Source organism: Microcebus murinus, chromosome 22 (assembly GCF_040939455.1).
Source record: "Microcebus murinus isolate Inina chromosome 22, M.murinus_Inina_mat1.0, whole genome shotgun sequence".
Classification (NCBI taxonomy): Eukaryota; Metazoa; Chordata; class Mammalia; order Primates; family Cheirogaleidae; genus Microcebus; species Microcebus murinus.
The window spans coordinates 27,429,539-27,446,269 of record NC_134125.1 but is presented as its reverse complement, the minus strand read 5'-3'; the positions used below and the strand labels follow the sequence as shown (position 1 = coordinate 27,446,269).

The following is a 16,731-nucleotide window of genomic DNA, read 5'->3' as shown; positions in this document are numbered from 1 at the left end:
GGGAGGCTGAGGCAGCAGGATTGCTTGAGCCCGGAGATTGAGGTTGCCGTGAGCTAGGCTGACGCCATGGCACTCACTCTAGCCTGGGCAGCAAAACGAGACTCTGTCTCAAAAAAAAAAAAAAAAAAAAAAAAAGAACACAGGGGGGAGGGGGGCACGGGCAACACATGTCACCTGAATACTTGTACTCCCATCATCTGCTTGAAAAGAGAGAGAAAAGAAAATGCAATCATAGAGGTAAGAGACACTTTTTAAAAATCATGAATCCGAAGAGAAAAGTAAAAGGAGGCCTGTGGAGCAGGTCTGGGTGTGACTCCGGATCCCCCAACATCAGGTGCCACCACCAAAGATTCCTGCGTGTAGCCCATAGAACCCCAAAAGCAACGGGACGAGTTCTGGTCACATACTCCCTCAAAATGACATCCTGGCCTTCTTCTGGAACTCCCTCCCCTCTCAGACTCTCAAGGTTTCCTCCAGCGTGTCGGTTCCCACAGAGCAGACCTTTGGTCTGAGACCTGACAGTCCAGATGCCACGCATGCTGCCGCGTGGCGGCGGTGTCGCGGCTTGGGACAAGAGGAGGCCCCACGGTGCGGGCTGGGGCGCCAGGCACCGCGGGCGGGCGCTGAGGGTGGGGGTGACCCCCACCCCGGGCCGCCGCCGCGCTCCCAGAAAGGGGACAGAACAAGAGGCAAAAAAAAAAAAAAAAAAAAAAAGCAGCAGCCTGTGGCACCCGGTACTCCCAGGCGGTCTCCCATCCAAGTACTAACCAGGCCCGACCCCGCTTAGCTTCCGAGACCAGACGAGATCGGGGGCGTTCAGGGTGGTGTGGCCCTAGACGGCGGTGGCGGAGGGCGCCCCTGCCCCGCTCAAGAAGCCGAGCCTCTCTGGGCTTCCCCGCCGCCGCCTCCCGCCCCAGGCCCCGCGCCGGGCCGGGCCGGTTGAGTTCGCCGGCCGGGTCCCGCGGGCTCCCAGGGACGGGGGTGATGGGCGGGGCGGGGCGGGGCGGGGCGGGGCGGGGGGCTGTCTCTCTATACACACACACACACACTCACACTCACTCACACTCACACAAGATGCGCCTCCACGGCTGGACTCGCCAAGGTGGAGCCCTCCCAGCCCCCCTCGTCTCCTCGCCCGGCCTCCTTCACCTACCCGCTGCCCACCCCCAGCGCGTCGCTGCCTGCCGCTGACTGCGCACGCGCGGGACGCTCGTCCTTTGACCCCAGCCAGGGGCCGCCCTCCCCCACAACCCCTTTCAGCTGCGCCCCCCCCCTCGCCCTGTGGGTGGGCTGCCGCCTATTCCCCCGGGCCAGGGCTGGGGCACAGCCAGTGTATGGGGCGTCTCTCTCTGGGGATGTGTCCCATGGGTGGGGTGGGGTGGCCTGGTTTGGGGGGCGCTGAAGAAATCAGTCCCCTCCATCTCCTACCTCTGGAAAACGCCCAAGCCCGTGGAGAACTGCCGGCACCGCTTCGTGGGGGCCGGGACCCTCCTCCGTGTCCTCCTGTGGCCCAGTCCAAGGGGCCTGGGCCTGGCCGGGGCTGCATTGGACCCCGACCACCCTGGCGTGTGGACTCGCTAAAAATCGGCCATTAGATATTGGATTCCAGCTTCCTGGAGGTCATTTCACTAATGAGTGCACCGGAAAGAGTTTCCTAATCCATCTGTGAGGGTGGCAACTGAAAGAGAATTTTAAAGCTGACAGAATAGGCGAGGGAAGGCATAGGAGATTTCCACACCCAGCAAGGAAGACTTTCCCGAAATGGAAGAAAGAAACGAGCAAACAGAGACACCGGTAGCCCGCCCGGAAAAGAGTCTGCCCCTTAGAGAAAGCACCCTGACCGGGTTCACCCGTGGGTGGGTGGCGAGCTAGCGGCATTCAGAAGAGCGAGGCCCGCAGTCTGTGCGGAAGACACCTGCGCTCGGGTGTGTGTGGCGGCGCGATTCACAAGCAGCTCCAGATGTTAAACCAAGGAGAAGCCAGGGAGTTCCCAACGCCCCAGGTGTCCTCAGCCCACGACTGGCTGCTGTGGGAATGGGAAGCCCGGCTCCTTGTCTCAGAGCGGGGTTCCCAGGAGGATCAGGCTGAAGCTGGGACTTGGCCTCAAAGTGTCCCCTCGCATGGCCACCCCCTTCCCCTTCCTGCTCCTCTACTCCTGGTGCCCCTCCATCCAGGGGCCAGACCTTAAAGAGTCACCGCAAGAGAATCCTGGTCCCAAAGGAGCCTTCTGGGGGACCGGTGCTGAGAGAGGTTGTGGGCATGGCCCGCTGGGGCTCTGCCCGACCCAGGGCTGAGAGATGCCACCTCCCAGCTCTGGGTCCCTGCAGGAAGTGTTGGCAAGCACAGGGCCGGTCCTCCAAAGGCCCAGGTGCAGGGAGCCCAGGCCAAGCAGCCTGTGGAAGAAGCCACTTGCCGTGCCACCCCGGGAACAGGACTGCAGGCCCCGGCCCTTCCCACCTCCTCCTCCTCCTCCTCCTCCTCCTCCCCCCCGCCCCCCCCCCACAGGGCACAGGGCTCAGAGACACCTCAGACTCTTGCTACCCAAAGTGCAAAGGGCATCAGTTGCTCCTCCAACCCCCCAGCCCAGCAGACCACGTTGTCCAGCCAGCCCCCGGGCCTCCCTGGGGTGCCCAGCACAAAAGTGCAGACACCCACCGGACCCTCAGTCTCAGTTTTCGGAGGTTTTTGCCACTCTAAGGACCAGCAGGCCGGCTGGGCCTTCGGGCAGGACAGAGAGCCCCGGAATCCGACTTGGAGAGCTGCGTGTACGTCCCCATCAGGAGGCGGTCCCCACCTCCGCGGCTCTCCCCTTGCGGGGAGCGGCAGCCCAGCCGGCAGCCGCAGGGCCTCAGGGAAGACACCAGGCTGGGCCCCCGCGGCACAGCGGGGGCACGTCCCCCGCACTCACGCGACTTAGGGACGGCTGCTGGAGACTGCTGCGGCCACCCTGCTGCCGGGTTTCTGGAGGGCTTCCTGGAAGCAGCGTCCACACCAAGCCCTTGGAAGGCCCAGGCGACGGAGGAGCCGGTCAGGCAGGGGCCGAGGACGGTGAGAGGCCGGGCGGGAAGGAGCATGTCAGGCAGGGGCAGAGGACGGTGACAGGCCGGGCGGGGAGGAGCCGGTCAGGCGGGGGCCCAGGACAGTGACGGGCCTGGCCGGGGAGGAGCGCGTCAGGCAGGGGCAGAGGAGACGGGCTGGGTAAGGGTTAGGGTGACAGTTAGGGCACAATTCACAATCGCAAAGACGTGGAAGCGACCCGAGTGCCCATCCATCCAGGAGTGCATTAATAAAATGTGGCGCGTGGACACCACGGAGTGCCATTCGGCTGTGAGGAGCAGCGGTGAGAGGGCGCCTCTCGTGTTCTCCTGGCCAGAGCTGGAACCCGTTCCAGTAAGCCAGGTATCCCAAGAATGGACACACGAGCACCACGTGAGCGCGCTCACCAGCAAATTGGTACGAACGGATGGACGCCTAAGTGGACAGAGAGGAATCACCTTCATCGGGTGGGTGTCGGGCGGGTGGGGGGAGGGGAGGGGCATACACATCCATTAGGCATGGGGTGGGTGCGCACCGACTGGGGGATGGGCGCACTTGAAGCTCTGACCCGAGGGGGGAGGCTTGGAGAGGGCAAGGCACCCGACCTTAACATTGGTACCCCCACAATACGCTGCAACAACATGAGAGGTATATGAATAAGAACACAGGGGGGGCCGGGCGCGGTGGCTCACGCCTGTAATCCTAGCTCTCTGGGAGGCCGAGGCGGGCGGATTGCTCCAGGTCAGGAGTTCGAAACCAGCCTGAGCAAGAGCGAGACCCCCGTCTCTACTAAAAATAGAAAGAAATTAATTGGCCAACTAATATATATAGAAAAACACAGCCGGGCGTGGTGGTGCATGCCTGTAGTCCCAACTACTCGGGAGGCTGAGGCAGCAGGATTGCTTGAGCCCGGAGATTGAGGTTGCCGTGAGCTAGGCTGACGCCATGGCACTCACTCTAGCCTGGGCAGCAAAACGAGACTCTGTCTCAAAAAAAAAAAAAAAAAAAAAAAAAAAGAACACAGGGGGGAGGGGGGCACGGGCAACACATGTCACCTGAATACTTGTACTCCCATCATCTGCTTGAAAAGAGAGAGAAAAGAAAATGCAATCATAGAGGTAAGAGACACTTTTTAAAAATCATGAATCCGAAGAGAAAAGTAAAAGGAGGCCTGTGGAGCAGGTCTGGGTGTGACTCCGGATCCCCCAACATCAGGTGCCACCACCAAAGATTCCTGCGTGTAGCCCATAGAACCCCAAAAGCAACGGGACGAGTTCTGGTCACATACTCCCTCAAAATGACATCCTGGCCTTCTTCTGGAACTCCCTCCCCTCTCAGACTCTCAAGGTTTCCTCCAGCGTGTCGGTTCCCACAGAGCAGACCTTTGGTCTGAGACCTGACAGTCCAGATGCCACGCATGCTGCCGCGTGGCGGCGGTGTCGCGGCTTGGGACAAGAGGAGGCCCCACGGTGCGGGCTGGGGCGCCAGGCACCGCGGGCGGGCGCTGAGGGTGGGGGTGACCCCCACCCCGGGCCGCCGCCGCGCTCCCAGAAAGGGGACAGAACAAGAGGCAAAAAAAAAAAAAAAAAAAAAAAAGCAGCAGCCTGTGGCACCCGGTATTCCCAGGCGGTCTCCCATCCAAGTACTAACCAGGCCCGACCCCGCTTAGCTTCCGAGACCAGACGAGATCGGGGGCGTTCAGGGTGGTGTGGCCCTAGACGGCGGCGGCGGAGGGCGCCCCTGCCCCGCTCAAGAAGCCGAGCCTCTCTGGGCTTCCCCGCCGCCGCCTCCCGCCCCAGGCCCCGCGCCGGGCCGGGCCGGTTGAGTTCGCCGGCCGGGTCCCGCGGGCTCCCAGGGACGGGGGTGATGGGCGGGGCGGGGCGGGGCGGGGGGCTGTCTCTCTATACACACACACACACACTCACACTCACTCACACTCACACAAGATGCGCCTCCACGGCTGGACTCGCCAAGGTGGAGCCCTCCCAGCCCCCCTCGTCTCCTCGCCCGGCCTCCTTCACCTACCCGCTGCCCACCCCCAGCGCGTCGCTGCCTGCCGCTGACTGCGCACGCGCGGGACGCTCGCCCTTTGACCCCAGCCAGGGGCCGCCCTCCCCCACAACCCCTTTCAGCTGCGCCCCCCCCTCGCCCTGTGGGTGGGCTGCCGCCTATTCCCCCGGGCCAGGGCTGGGGCACAGCCAGTGTATGGGGCGTCTCTCTCTGGGGATGTGTCCCATGGGTGGGGTGGGGTGGCCTGGTTTGGGGGGCGCTGAAGAAATCAGTCCCCTCCATCTCCTACCTCTGGAAAACGCCCAAGCCCGTGGAGAACTGCCGGCACCGCTTCGTGGGGGCCGGGACCCTCCTCCGTGTCCTCCTGTGGCCCAGTCCAAGGGGCCTGGGCCTGGCCGGGGCTGCATTGGACCCCGACCACCCTGGCGTGTGGACTCGCTAAAAATCGGCCATTAGATATTGGATTCCAGCTTCCTGGAGGTCATTTCACTAATGAGTGCACCGGAAAGAGTTTCCTAATCCATCTGTGAGGGTGGCAACTGAAAGAGAATTTTAAAGCTGACAGAATAGGCGAGGGAAGGCATAGGAGATTTCCACACCCAGCAAGGAAGACTTTCCCGAAATGGAAGAAAGAAACGAGCAAACAGAGACACCGGTAGCCCGCCCGGAAAAGAGTCTGCCCCTTAGAGAAAGCACCCTGACCGGGTTCACCCGTGGGTGGGTGGCGAGCTAGCGGCATTCAGAAGAGCGAGGCCCGCAGTCTGTGCGGAAGACACCTGCGCTCGGGTGTGTGTGGCGGCGCGATTCACAAGCAGCTCCAGATGTTAAACCAAGGAGAAGCCAGGGAGTTCCCAACGCCCCAGGTGTCCTCAGCCCACGACTGGCTGCTGTGGGAATGGGAAGCCCGGCTCCTTGTCTCAGAGCGGGGTTCCCAGGAGGATCAGGCTGAAGCTGGGACTTGGCCTCAAAGTGTCCCCTCGCATGGCCACCCCCTTCCCCTTCCTGCTCCTCTACTCCTGGTGCCCCTCCATCCAGGGGCCAGACCTTAAAGAGTCACCGCAAGAGAATCCTGGTCCCAAAGGAGCCTTCTGGGGGACCGGTGCTGAGAGAGGTTGTGGGCATGGCCCGCTGGGGCTCTGCCCGACCCAGGGCTGAGAGATGCCACCTCCCAGCTCTGGGTCCCTGCAGGAAGTGTTGGCAAGCACAGGGCCGGTCCTCCAAAGGCCCAGGTGCAGGGAGCCCAGGCCAAGCAGCCTGTGGAAGAAGCCACTTGCCGTGCCACCCCGGGAACAGGACTGCAGGCCCCGGCCCTTCCCACCTCCTCCTCCTCCTCCTCCTCCTCCTCCCCCCCGCCCCCCCCCCACAGGGCACAGGGCTCAGAGACACCTCAGACTCTTGCTACCCAAAGTGCAAAGGGCATCAGTTGCTCCTCCAACCCCCCAGCCCAGCAGACCACGTTGTCCAGCCAGCCCCCGGGCCTCCCTGGGGTGCCCAGCACAAAAGTGCAGACACCCACCGGACCCTCAGTCTCAGTTTTCGGAGGTTTTTGCCACTCTAAGGACCAGCAGGCCAGCTGGGCCTTCGGGCAGGACAGAGAGCCCCGGAATCCGACTTGGAGAGCTGCGTGTACGTCCCCATCAGGAGGCGGTCCCCACCTCCGCGGCTCTCCCCTTGCGGGGAGCGGCAGCCCAGCCGGCAGCCGCAGGGCCTCAGGGAAGACACCAGGCTGGGCCCCCGCGGCACAGCGGGGGCACGTCCCCCGCACTCACGCGACTTAGGGACGGCTGCTGGAGACTGCTGCGGCCACCCTGCTGCCGGGTTTCTGGAGGGCTTCCTGGAAGCAGCGTCCACACCAAGCCCTTGGAAGGCCCAGGCGACGGAGGAGCCGGTCAGGCAGGGGCCGAGGACGGTGAGAGGCCGGGCGGGAAGGAGCATGTCAGGCAGGGGCAGAGGACGGTGACAGGCCGGGCGGGGAGGAGCCGGTCAGGCGGGGGCCCAGGACAGTGACGGGCCTGGCCGGGGAGGAGCGCGTCAGGCAGGGGCAGAGGAGACGGGCTGGGTAAGGGTTAGGGTGACAGTTAGGGCACAATTCACAATCGCAAAGACGTGGAAGCGACCCGAGTGCCCATCCATCCAGGAGTGCATTAATAAAATGTGGCGCGTGGACACCACGGAGTGCCATTCGGCTGTGAGGAGCAGCGGTGAGAGGGCGCCTCTCGTGTTCTCCTGGCCAGAGCTGGAACCCGTTCCAGTAAGCCAGGTATCCCAAGAATGGACACACGAGCACCACGTGAGCGCGCTCACCAGCAAATTGGTACGAACGGATGGACGCCTAAGTGGACAGAGAGGAATCACCTTCATCGGGTGGGTGTCGGGCGGGTGGGGGGAGGGGAGGGGCATACACATCCATTAGGCATGGGGTGGGTGCGCACCGACTGGGGGATGGGCGCACTTGAAGCTCTGACCCGAGGGGGGAGGCTTGGAGAGGGCAAGGCACCCGACCTTAACATTGGTACCCCCACAATACGCTGCAACAACATGAGAGGTATATGAATAAGAACACAGGGGGGGCCGGGCGCGGTGGCTCACGCCTGTAATCCTAGCTCTCTGGGAGGCCGAGGCGGGCGGATTGCTCCAGGTCAGGAGTTCGAAACCAGCCTGAGCAAGAGCGAGACCCCCGTCTCTACTAAAAATAGAAAGAAATTAATTGGCCAACTAATATATATAGAAAAACACAGCCGGGCGTGGTGGTGCATGCCTGTAGTCCCAACTACTCGGGAGGCTGAGGCAGCAGGATTGCTTGAGCCCGGAGATTGAGGTTGCCGTGAGCTAGGCTGACGCCATGGCACTCACTCTAGCCTGGGCAGCAAAACGAGACTCTGTCTCAAAAAAAAAAAAAAAAAAAAAAAAGAACACAGGGGGGAGGGGGGCACGGGCAACACATGTCACCTGAATACTTGTACTCCCATCATCTGCTTGAAAAGAGAGAGAAAAGAAAATGCAATCATAGAGGTAAGAGACACTTTTTAAAAATCATGAATCCGAAGAGAAAAGTAAAAGGAGGCCTGTGGAGCAGGTCTGGGTGTGACTCCGGATCCCCCAACATCAGGTGCCACCACCAAAGATTCCTGCGTGTAGCCCATAGAACCCCAAAAGCAACGGGACGAGTTCTGGTCACATACTCCCTCAAAATGACATCCTGGCCTTCTTCTGGAACTCCCTCCCCTCTCAGACTCTCAAGGTTTCCTCCAGCGTGTCGGTTCCCACAGAGCAGACCTTTGGTCTGAGACCTGACAGTCCAGATGCCACGCATGCTGCCGCGTGGCGGCGGTGTCGCGGCTTGGGACAAGAGGAGGCCCCACGGTGCGGGCTGGGGCGCCAGGCACCGCGGGCGGGCGCTGAGGGTGGGGGTGACCCCCACCCCGGGCCGCCGCCGCGCTCCCAGAAAGGGGACAGAACAAGAGGCAAAAAAAAAAAAAAAAAAAAAAAAGCAGCAGCCTGTGGCACCCGGTATTCCCAGGCGGTCTCCCATCCAAGTACTAACCAGGCCCGACCCCGCTTAGCTTCCGAGACCAGACGAGATCGGGGGCGTTCAGGGTGGTGTGGCCCTAGACGGCGGCGGCGGAGGGCGCCCCTGCCCCGCTCAAGAAGCCGAGCCTCTCTGGGCTTCCCCGCCGCCGCCTCCCGCCCCAGGCCCCGCGCCGGGCCGGGCCGGTTGAGTTCGCCGGCCGGGTCCCGCGGGCTCCCAGGGACGGGGGTGATGGGCGGGGCGGGGCGGGGCGGGGGGCTGTCTCTCTATACACACACACACACACTCACACTCACTCACACTCACACAAGATGCGCCTCCACGGCTGGACTCGCCAAGGTGGAGCCCTCCCAGCCCCCCTCGTCTCCTCGCCCGGCCTCCTTCACCTACCCGCTGCCCACCCCCAGCGCGTCGCTGCCTGCCGCTGACTGCGCACGCGCGGGACGCTCGCCCTTTGACCCCAGCCAGGGGCCGCCCTCCCCCACAACCCCTTTCAGCTGCGCCCCCCCCCTCGCCCTGTGGGTGGGCTGCCGCCTATTCCCCCGGGCCAGGGCTGGGGCACAGCCAGTGTATGGGGCGTCTCTCTCTGGGGATGTGTCCCATGGGTGGGGTGGGGTGGCCTGGTTTGGGGGGCGCTGAAGAAATCAGTCCCCTCCATCTCCTACCTCTGGAAAACGCCCAAGCCCGTGGAGAACTGCCGGCACCGCTTCGTGGGGGCCGGGACCCTCCTCCGTGTCCTCCTGTGGCCCAGTCCAAGGGGCCTGGGCCTGGCCGGGGCTGCATTGGACCCCGACCACCCTGGCGTGTGGACTCGCTAAAAATCGGCCATTAGATATTGGATTCCAGCTTCCTGGAGGTCATTTCACTAATGAGTGCACCGGAAAGAGTTTCCTAATCCATCTGTGAGGGTGGCAACTGAAAGAGAATTTTAAAGCTGACAGAATAGGCGAGGGAAGGCATAGGAGATTTCCACACCCAGCAAGGAAGACTTTCCCGAAATGGAAGAAAGAAACGAGCAAACAGAGACACCGGTAGCCCGCCCGGAAAAGAGTCTGCCCCTTAGAGAAAGCACCCTGACCGGGTTCACCCGTGGGTGGGTGGCGAGCTAGCGGCATTCAGAAGAGCGAGGCCCGCAGTCTGTGCGGAAGACACCTGCGCTCGGGTGTGTGTGGCGGCGCGATTCACAAGCAGCTCCAGATGTTAAACCAAGGAGAAGCCAGGGAGTTCCCAACGCCCCAGGTGTCCTCAGCCCACGACTGGCTGCTGTGGGAATGGGAAGCCCGGCTCCTTGTCTCAGAGCGGGGTTCCCAGGAGGATCAGGCTGAAGCTGGGACTTGGCCTCAAAGTGTCCCCTCGCATGGCCACCCCCTTCCCCTTCCTGCTCCTCTACTCCTGGTGCCCCTCCATCCAGGGGCCAGACCTTAAAGAGTCACCGCAAGAGAATCCTGGTCCCAAAGGAGCCTTCTGGGGGACCGGTGCTGAGAGAGGTTGTGGGCATGGCCCGCTGGGGCTCTGCCCGACCCAGGGCTGAGAGATGCCACCTCCCAGCTCTGGGTCCCTGCAGGAAGTGTTGGCAAGCACAGGGCCGGTCCTCCAAAGGCCCAGGTGCAGGGAGCCCAGGCCAAGCAGCCTGTGGAAGAAGCCACTTGCCGTGCCACCCCGGGAACAGGACTGCAGGCCCCGGCCCTTCCCACCTCCTCCTCCTCCTCCTCCTCCTCCTCCCCCCCGCCCCCCCCCCCACAGGGCACAGGGCTCAGAGACACCTCAGACTCTTGCTACCCAAAGTGCAAAGGGCATCAGTTGCTCCTCCAACCCCCCAGCCCAGCAGACCACGTTGTCCAGCCAGCCCCCGGGCCTCCCTGGGGTGCCCAGCACAAAAGTGCAGACACCCACCGGACCCTCAGTCTCAGTTTTCGGAGGTTTTTGCCACTCTAAGGACCCGCAGGCCGGCTGGGCCTTCGGGCAGGACAGAGAGCCCCGGAATCCGACTTGGAGAGCTGCGTGTACGTCCCCATCAGGAGGCGGTCCCCACCTCCGCGGCTCTCCCCTTGCGGGGAGCGGCAGCCCAGCCGGCAGCCGCAGGGCCTCAGGGAAGACACCAGGCTGGGCCCCCGCGGCACAGCGGGGGCACGTCCCCCGCACTCACGCGACTTAGGGACGGCTGCTGGAGACTGCTGCGGCCACCCTGCTGCCGGGTTTCTGGAGGGCTTCCTGGAAGCAGCGTCCACACCAAGCCCTTGGAAGGCCCAGGCGACGGAGGAGCCGGTCAGGCAGGGGCCGAGGACGGTGAGAGGCCGGGCGGGAAGGAGCATGTCAGGCAGGGGCAGAGGACGGTGACAGGCCGGGCGGGGAGGAGCCGGTCAGGCGGGGGCCCAGGACAGTGACGGGCCTGGCCGGGGAGGAGCGCGTCAGGCAGGGGCAGAGGAGACGGGCTGGGTAAGGGTTAGGGTGACAGTTAGGGCACAATTCACAATCGCAAAGACGTGGAAGCGACCCGAGTGCCCATCCATCCAGGAGTGCATTAATAAAATGTGGCGCGTGGACACCACGGAGTGCCATTCGGCTGTGAGGAGCAGCGGTGAGAGGGCGCCTCTCGTGTTCTCCTGGCCAGAGCTGGAACCCGTTCCAGTAAGCCAGGTATCCCAAGAATGGACACACGAGCACCACGTGAGCGCGCTCACCAGCAAATTGGTACGAACGGATGGACGCCTAAGTGGACAGAGAGGAATCACCTTCATCGGGTGGGTGTCGGGCGGGTGGGGGGAGGGGAGGGGCATACACATCCATTAGGCATGGGGTGGGTGCGCACCGACTGGGGGATGGGCGCACTTGAAGCTCTGACCCGAGGGGGGAGGCTTGGAGAGGGCAAGGCACCCGACCTTAACATTGGTACCCCCACAATACGCTGCAACAACATGAGAGGTATATGAATAAGAACACAGGGGGGGCCGGGCGCGGTGGCTCACGCCTGTAATCCTAGCTCTCTGGGAGGCCGAGGCGGGCGGATTGCTCCAGGTCAGGAGTTCGAAACCAGCCTGAGCAAGAGCGAGACCCCCGTCTCTACTAAAAATAGAAAGAAATTAATTGGCCAACTAATATATATAGAAAAACACAGCCGGGCGTGGTGGTGCATGCCTGTAGTCCCAACTACTCGGGAGGCTGAGGCAGCAGGATTGCTTGAGCCCGGAGATTGAGGTTGCCGTGAGCTAGGCTGACGCCATGGCACTCACTCTAGCCTGGGCAGCAAAACGAGACTCTGTCTCAAAAAAAAAAAAAAAAAAAAAAAAAGAACACAGGGGGGAGGGGGGCACGGGCAACACATGTCACCTGAATACTTGTACTCCCATCATCTGCTTGAAAAGAGAGAGAAAAGAAAATGCAATCATAGAGGTAAGAGACACTTTTTAAAAATCATGAATCCGAAGAGAAAAGTAAAAGGAGGCCTGTGGAGCAGGTCTGGGTGTGACTCCGGATCCCCCAACATCAGGTGCCACCACCAAAGATTCCTGCGTGTAGCCCATAGAACCCCAAAAGCAACGGGACGAGTTCTGGTCACATACTCCCTCAAAATGACATCCTGGCCTTCTTCTGGAACTCCCTCCCCTCTCAGACTCTCAAGGTTTCCTCCAGCGTGTCGGTTCCCACAGAGCAGACCTTTGGTCTGAGACCTGACAGTCCAGATGCCACGCATGCTGCCGCGTGGCGGCGGTGTCGCGGCTTGGGACAAGAGGAGGCCCCACGGTGCGGGCTGGGGCGCCAGGCACCGCGGGCGGGCGCTGAGGGTGGGGGTGACCCCCACCCCGGGCCGCCGCCGCGCTCCCAGAAAGGGGACAGAACAAGAGGCAAAAAAAAAAAAAAAAAAAAAAAGCAGCAGCCTGTGGCACCCGGTATTCCCAGGCGGTCTCCCATCCAAGTACTAACCAGGCCCGACCCCGCTTAGCTTCCGAGACCAGACGAGATCGGGGGCGTTCAGGGTGGTGTGGCCCTAGACGGCGGCGGCGGAGGGCGCCCCTGCCCCGCTCAAGAAGCCGAGCCTCTCTGGGCTTCCCCGCCGCCGCCTCCCGCCCCAGGCCCCGCGCCGGGCCGGGCCGGTTGAGTTCGCCGGCCGGGTCCCGCGGGCTCCCAGGGACGGGGGTGATGGGCGGGGCGGGGCGGGGCGGGGGGCTGTCTCTCTATACACACACACACACACTCACACTCACTCACACTCACACAAGATGCGCCTCCACGGCTGGACTCGCCAAGGTGGAGCCCTCCCAGCCCCCCTCGTCTCCTCGCCCGGCCTCCTTCACCTACCCGCTGCCCACCCCCAGCGCGTCGCTGCCTGCCGCTGACTGCGCACGCGCGGGACGCTCGCCCTTTGACCCCAGCCAGGGGCCGCCCTCCCCCACAACCCCTTTCAGCTGCGCCCCCCCCTCGCCCTGTGGGTGGGCTGCCGCCTATTCCCCCGGGCCAGGGCTGGGGCACAGCCAGTGTATGGGGCGTCTCTCTCTGGGGATGTGTCCCATGGGTGGGGTGGGGTGGCCTGGTTTGGGGGGCGCTGAAGAAATCAGTCCCCTCCATCTCCTACCTCTGGAAAACGCCCAAGCCCGTGGAGAACTGCCGGCACCGCTTCGTGGGGGCCGGGACCCTCCTCCGTGTCCTCCTGTGGCCCAGTCCAAGGGGCCTGGGCCTGGCCGGGGCTGCATTGGACCCCGACCACCCTGGCGTGTGGACTCGCTAAAAATCGGCCATTAGATATTGGATTCCAGCTTCCTGGAGGTCATTTCACTAATGAGTGCACCGGAAAGAGTTTCCTAATCCATCTGTGAGGGTGGCAACTGAAAGAGAATTTTAAAGCTGACAGAATAGGCGAGGGAAGGCATAGGAGATTTCCACACCCAGCAAGGAAGACTTTCCCGAAATGGAAGAAAGAAACGAGCAAACAGAGACACCGGTAGCCCGCCCGGAAAAGAGTCTGCCCCTTAGAGAAAGCACCCTGACCGGGTTCACCCGTGGGTGGGTGGCGAGCTAGCGGCATTCAGAAGAGCGAGGCCTGCAGTCTGTGCGGAAGACACCTGCGCTCGGGTGTGTGTGGCGGCGCGATTCACAAGCAGCTCCAGATGTTAAACCAAGGAGAAGCCAGGGAGTTCCCAACGCCCCAGGTGTCCTCAGCCCACGACTGGCTGCTGTGGGAATGGGAAGCCCGGCTCCTTGTCTCAGAGCGGGGTTCCCAGGAGGATCAGGCTGAAGCTGGGACTTGGCCTCAAAGTGTCCCCTCGCATGGCCACCCCCTTCCCCTTCCTGCTCCTCTACTCCTGGTGCCCCTCCATCCAGGGGCCAGACCTTAAAGAGTCACCGCAAGAGAATCCTGGTCCCAAAGGAGCCTTCTGGGGGACCGGTGCTGAGAGAGGTTGTGGGCATGGCCCGCTGGGGCTCTGCCCGACCCAGGGCTGAGAGATGCCACCTCCCAGCTCTGGGTCCCTGCAGGAAGTGTTGGCAAGCACAGGGCCGGTCCTCCAAAGGCCCAGGTGCAGGGAGCCCAGGCCAAGCAGCCTGTGGAAGAAGCCACTTGCCGTGCCACCCCGGGAACAGGACTGCAGGCCCCGGCCCTTCCCACCTCCTCCTCCTCCTCCTCCTCCTCCTCCCCCCCGCCCCCCCCCCACAGGGCACAGGGCTCAGAGACACCTCAGACTCTTGCTACCCAAAGTGCAAAGGGCATCAGTTGCTCCTCCAACCCCCCAGCCCAGCAGACCACGTTGTCCAGCCAGCCCCCGGGCCTCCCTGGGGTGCCCAGCACAAAAGTGCAGACACCCACCGGACCCTCAGTCTCAGTTTTCGGAGGTTTTTGCCACTCTAAGGACCCGCAGGCCGGCTGGGCCTTCGGGCAGGACAGAGAGCCCCGGAATCCGACTTGGAGAGCTGCGTGTACGTCCCCATCAGGAGGCGGTCCCCACCTCCGCGGCTCTCCCCTTGCGGGGAGCGGCAGCCCAGCCGGCAGCCGCAGGGCCTCAGGGAAGACACCAGGCTGGGCCCCCGCGGCACAGCGGGGGCACGTCCCCCGCACTCACGCGACTTAGGGACGGCTGCTGGAGACTGCTGCGGCCACCCTGCTGCCGGGTTTCTGGAGGGCTTCCTGGAAGCAGCGTCCACACCAAGCCCTTGGAAGGCCCAGGCGACGGAGGAGCCGGTCAGGCAGGGGCCGAGGACGGTGAGAGGCCGGGCGGGAAGGAGCATGTCAGGCAGGGGCAGAGGACGGTGACAGGCCGGGCGGGGAGGAGCCGGTCAGGCGGGGGCCCAGGACAGTGACGGGCCTGGCCGGGGAGGAGCGCGTCAGGCAGGGGCAGAGGAGACGGGCTGGGTAAGGGTTAGGGTGACAGTTAGGGCACAATTCACAATCGCAAAGACGTGGAAGCGACCCGAGTGCCCATCCATCCAGGAGTGCATTAATAAAATGTGGCGCGTGGACACCACGGAGTGCCATTCGGCTGTGAGGAGCAGCGGTGAGAGGGCGCCTCTCGTGTTCTCCTGGCCAGAGCTGGAACCCGTTCCAGTAAGCCAGGTATCCCAAGAATGGACACACGAGCACCACGTGAGCGCGCTCACCAGCAAATTGGTACGAACGGATGGACGCCTAAGTGGACAGAGAGGAATCACCTTCATCGGGTGGGTGTCGGGCGGGTGGGGGGAGGGGAGGGGCATACACATCCATTAGGCATGGGGTGGGTGCGCACCGACTGGGGGATGGGCGCACTTGAAGCTCTGACCCGAGGGGGGAGGCTTGGAGAGGGCAAGGCACCCGACCTTAACATTGGTACCCCCACAATACGCTGCAACAACATGAGAGGTATATGAATAAGAACACAGGGGGGGCCGGGCGCGGTGGCTCACGCCTGTAATCCTAGCTCTCTGGGAGGCCGAGGCGGGCGGATTGCTCCAGGTCAGGAGTTCGAAACCAGCCTGAGCAAGAGCGAGACCCCCGTCTCTACTAAAAATAGAAAGAAATTAATTGGCCAACTAATATATATAGAAAAACACAGCCGGGCGTGGTGGTGCATGCCTGTAGTCCCAACTACTCGGGAGGCTGAGGCAGCAGGATTGCTTGAGCCCGGAGATTGAGGTTGCCGTGAGCTAGGCTGACGCCATGGCACTCACTCTAGCCTGGGCAGCAAAACGAGACTCTGTCTCAAAAAAAAAAAAAAAAAAAAAAAAAGAACACAGGGGGGAGGGGGGCACGGGCAACACATGTCACCTGAATACTTGTACTCCCATCATCTGCTTGAAAAGAGAGAGAAAAGAAAATGCAATCATAGAGGTAAGAGACACTTTTTAAAAATCATGAATCCGAAGAGAAAAGTAAAAGGAGGCCTGTGGAGCAGGTCTGGGTGTGACTCCGGATCCCCCAACATCAGGTGCCACCACCAAAGATTCCTGCGTGTAGCCCATAGAACCCCAAAAGCAACGGGACGAGTTCTGGTCACATACTCCCTCAAAATGACATCCTGGCCTTCTTCTGGAACTCCCTCCCCTCTCAGACTCTCAAGGTTTCCTCCAGCGTGTCGGTTCCCACAGAGCAGACCTTTGGTCTGAGACCTGACAGTCCAGATGCCACGCATGCTGCCGCGTGGCGGCGGTGTCGCGGCTTGGGACAAGAGGAGGCCCCACGGTGCGGGCTGGGGCGCCAGGCACCGCGGGCGGGCGCTGAGGGTGGGGGTGACCCCCACCCCGGGCCGCCGCCGCGCTCCCAGAAAGGGGACAGAACAAGAGGCAAAAAAAAAAAAAAAAAAAAAAAAAGCAGCAGCCTGTGGCACCCGGTACTCCCAGGCGGTCTCCCATCCAAGTACTAACCAGGCCCGACCCCGCTTAGCTTCCGAGACCAGACGAGATCGGGGGCGTTCAGGGTGGTGTGGCCCTAGACGGCGGCGGCGGAGGGCGCCCCTGCCCCGCTCAAGAAGCCGAGCCTCTCTGGGCTTCCCCGCCGCCGCCTCCCGCCCCAGGCCCCGCGCCGGGCCGGGCCGGTTGAGTTCGCCGGCCGGGTCCCGCGGGCTCCCAGGGACGGGGGTGATGGGCGGGGCGGGGCGGGGCGGGGGGCTGTCTCTCTATACACACACACACACACTCACACTCACTCACACTCACACAAGATGCGCCTCCACGGCTGGACTCGCCAAGGTGGA

At 62.7% G+C, this 16,731-nt stretch overlaps 3 non-coding genes and 2 pseudogenes across 3 annotated transcripts; all 5 read right to left on the bottom strand.

Moving 5' to 3' along the window:
• Positions 1-719: 719 nt before the first annotated feature.
• Positions 720-838, bottom strand: LOC142863625 (uncharacterized; annotated as a pseudogene).
• Positions 839-4,637: 3,799 nt separating this feature from the next.
• Positions 4,638-4,756, bottom strand: LOC142863578 (5S ribosomal RNA). Its single transcript, XR_012914349.1, has one exon. It is a non-coding gene; the product is annotated as a 5S ribosomal RNA (ribosomal RNA).
• A 3,785-nt stretch (positions 4,757-8,541) lies between these two features.
• Positions 8,542-8,660, bottom strand: LOC142863577 (5S ribosomal RNA). The gene has a single exon (XR_012914348.1). It is a non-coding gene; the product is annotated as a 5S ribosomal RNA (ribosomal RNA).
• A 3,787-nt stretch (positions 8,661-12,447) lies between these two features.
• On the bottom strand, positions 12,448-12,566 carry LOC142863576 (5S ribosomal RNA). Its single transcript, XR_012914346.1, has one exon. It is a non-coding gene; the product is annotated as a 5S ribosomal RNA (ribosomal RNA).
• A 3,787-nt stretch (positions 12,567-16,353) lies between these two features.
• LOC142863624 (uncharacterized) lies at positions 16,354-16,472 on the bottom strand (annotated as a pseudogene).
• Positions 16,473-16,731: the final 259 nt, after the last annotated feature.